The sequence below is a fragment of the Bison bison genome, unplaced genomic scaffold (assembly GCF_000754665.1).
Source record: "Bison bison bison isolate TAMUID 2011002044 unplaced genomic scaffold, Bison_UMD1.0 scf7180017864239, whole genome shotgun sequence".
Lineage (NCBI taxonomy): Eukaryota > Metazoa > Chordata > Mammalia > Artiodactyla > Bovidae > Bison > Bison bison.
The window spans coordinates 2,595,158-2,598,745 of record NW_011494811.1 but is presented as its reverse complement, the minus strand read 5'-3'; positions in this window follow the sequence as shown (position 1 = coordinate 2,598,745).

The window sequence follows — 3,588 nt, the reverse complement described above, 5'->3', positions numbered from 1 at the left end:
TTATAAGGGAGACCCAAGAGAGCGCCTTATCTCTTAGGCCAAGTGAGGACACAGTCTGGTCCTGGTCTATGAAACAGGAAGTAGGCATTCACCAGGCAATAAATCTGTTGGCACCTCGATCATGGACTTTTCAGCCTCCGGAACTGTGAGAAGTAAATTTTTGTTGTTTATAAGCTGCCCATCCAATAGGGACCTCCTTGGTGGCTCAGACAGTAAAGAATTGCCTGCAATGCAGGAGACCTGGGTTCAATCCCTGGGTCAGGAATATCCCCTGGAGGAGGAAATGGCAACCCGCTCCAGTATTCTTGCCTGGAGAATCCTTTGGACAGAGGAGTCTGGGGTCAATAGAGTGGCAAAGAGTCAGACACAACTGAAGCAACTTAGCACAGTCAATAGTAATTTTTAATTACAGTACAAAGGGACTAAAACAAAGCGTGAGATACTAACAAGTTGACTGGAAATTATTTATGCACAGATGGAGCTTGTTGACTAGACCTTAAATGTAGGGTGATTGCTTGTGGATATAGACAGCTTATTATGGGACCCTTCAAATGATGTATCCTTCCATTCTAATTTCTGTCTTTTAAAATTATACCGCTATTTGTCTCCTCTCCTGTTCTTTTTCTTCTTTGGTCTTATAAACTTTTCATTCCTTTACCTTCATTCTAAATAAAAGCCCCTTCCCCACCCCCACCCCCGCCAGCCCCACACACAAAAAGCCCCACTTTTTACTGAAGTATAAATACCTTCAGAAAAGTGTCCACAAACATGCAACCTGAACACACATGTAAATCAGCACTCAGATTAAGAAACAGAACATTATTAGCGAGAAGCTCCCATGTTCTCTTCCAGAGTCATTACTCCACTAAGAGTAAGCGCTACATTTGTTACCAAAAGAAACTTCTGTCCACTCACCTGTGCACAGTAAAGTCTATCTACTGACACAGGGCTGTAGTGGAGCAACTGCAGCATTTATTGCAGGGCACCAAGCCAAGGAATCTAGGTAGCTAGGACCCAAAAGATCTGAACTCCCTGAGAGCTTTCAGGGAAGAGTTTTTAAAGATGGGGTGAGGAAGATTGGGGTGGGGTGCGTGATCATCTCATGGACATTCTTCTGATTAGTTGGTGATGAGGTAATCAGGAGTCAACATCAACCTTCTTTTACAACTGGTCTGGGATCTAATGCTTATTACAGCATATAGTTAACTTCTTTACCTGCTAGGGGTTTTGGATCTGCAAAATAGCCCAAAGGACATAGCTTAGAATATTATCTATAACCTTTGTTGTCCAGTTTCTAAGTCATTTCCGACTCTTTGAGACCCCACTGACCACAGCACACCAGGCTTCTGAGACCTTCACTGTCTCTTGGAGTTTGCCCAGACTCATGTCTATTGAGTCAGTGATGCCATCCAACCATCTCATCCTCTGTTGCCCCCTTCTCCTCCTCCCTTGAGGAGTAACTGAAGGTCCTTGACTTTGTTTAATGGCTAAACTATTATTATTTTGTCTTGCTTGAGTGTTTCCCCTTCTTTCTGCATTTTCTCACTTCTGATTAATTTTATTCTTTAGAATTCAGGTAAAGTGTAGAAGGCTAAAGTTTTTCTACAGACAAGAGGCAGGCAGAGAACATGGGGAACAAGGGGTTCTGTCCTTGGGAGGCCCAATAAGGTCCTGCTTATTATAAGGTCCTACACACTGACTTCTAACAGCATGGGTATTTGCATAGTTTCCAATTTAATGCTATTACTAAGTATAAGCATAAGCTTTTTTTGTGCATGTCCTTTAAGTGAACATATGTACACATATTTGGCTATGCATAGCTTCAGCTTTCGCTGATCCTGCCAAACAGTTTAACAAAGTGACTGGGCCAATTTATGTTCCCTTCAGTAGCCTGAGGGAGAAGGCAATGGCACCCCACTCCAGTACTCTTGCCTGGAAAATCCCATGGACAGAGGAGCCTGGTAGGCTGTAGTCCATGGGGTCGCTAAGAGTCAGACACGACTGAGTGACTTCACTTTCACTTTTCACTTTCATGCATTGGAGAAGGAAATGGCAACCCACTCCAGTGTTCTTGCCTGGAGAATCCCAGGGACAGGGGAGCCTGGTGGGCTGCCGTCTCTGGAGTCGCACAGAGTCGGACACGACTGAAGCGACTTAGCAGCAGCAGCAGCAGTAGCCTGAGAGTTCTGGTTGCTCCACAGTCTTGGCAGTACTTTGTATTTTCTCTCTTTTTCATTTTAGCCTTTCTGTTGGGTATGTAAGGGCTTCCCAGGTGGTGCTAGTGGTAAAGAACCCACCTGTCAAAGCAGGAGACTTAATAAACATGGGTTCAAATCCTGGTGGGGAAGATCCCCTGGAGGAGGGTATGGCAACCCACTCCAGTTTTCTTGCCCAGAGAATCCCATGGTCAGAGGAGCCTGGCGGGCTACAGTTCATGGAGGTCACAAACAGACATGACTGAATGGCTGAACATGCACGCACGTACGTGGGTGCGTAAAGGTGTCTCACTGAGGTTTTTTTTTAAATATGTTATTTGTGGGATCTTCATCTCCACGTGCCAGATCTTTCATTGTGGCATATGGGCTCTAGTTGTGGTGCGAGGGCTTGCTCCATGGTATGTGGGATCTTAGTCCCCAAAACTGGATGGACCACAACCCTTGAATTGCAATACAGATTCCTAATCACTGAACCACCCAAGAAGTCCTTCTCTGAGGTTTTAATTTGCATTTCCCCTTTACTTTTTTGTTTTTTAGGTGTTTTAGGATGGAGCAGACGAAAATGCAGAGGGTTAATGCTGTATATCTGCCAGAAAATTTCCCTTAATGGGTCATTACGTAATGGAACTTAGAATCTTTTCTCCTGTACTGGAAGCCAAACGATGTAGCGATGAGGGCAACAAGCTTTGCAATCAGATATACTGTTTTGATATATATATATATATGGGAGCAGATATACCAGCTCCAATTCTTACTTGCTGAATTACCTTGAGAAATTTATTTAACCTTTCTCTACATTATGTAAAATCGCACTAATAATAGTACTCTCATGAGATTATGAGGATTAAATGAGATAAAATATGTAAAACGTTTTGCAAAGTTCCTAGCATACTATTAGCACAGAGTCCCCAAATGGCAGCTATTATTATCCCTTATATTGTTTTTTTTTTCCTTATATTGTTTATGCACATCTCATTTCTATTTTACACATTCTAGGACAAAGCAACAGCACATAAAACACACATAAGGTGCCTCACAAATGTCAGTTACTGATAAAGACTGGATGAAAGTTTTTAAATATAAACGGAAGGTATTGTGGTTCTTGTTATAAAAGATGGCATACGTATTATAATGCATATAGTATAAAAGGCACTTCTAATGAGGAATGTATTATTTAAACAAGTGTCTCTTCTGTTTACCTTTCTCATTTAACTACTAAGAAAATCAGTGCGGTGGAGAAACACCACCCGAGCTAATTAGTAAGGACAGTTAGTCACAAATCCCATATTGCATTTGTGACGGTTACAGAGGCTTCCTTCCTTAAAACCAAGACAAACAAAAATATCACCCAGAAAAAAAAAAAAAAAAAAAG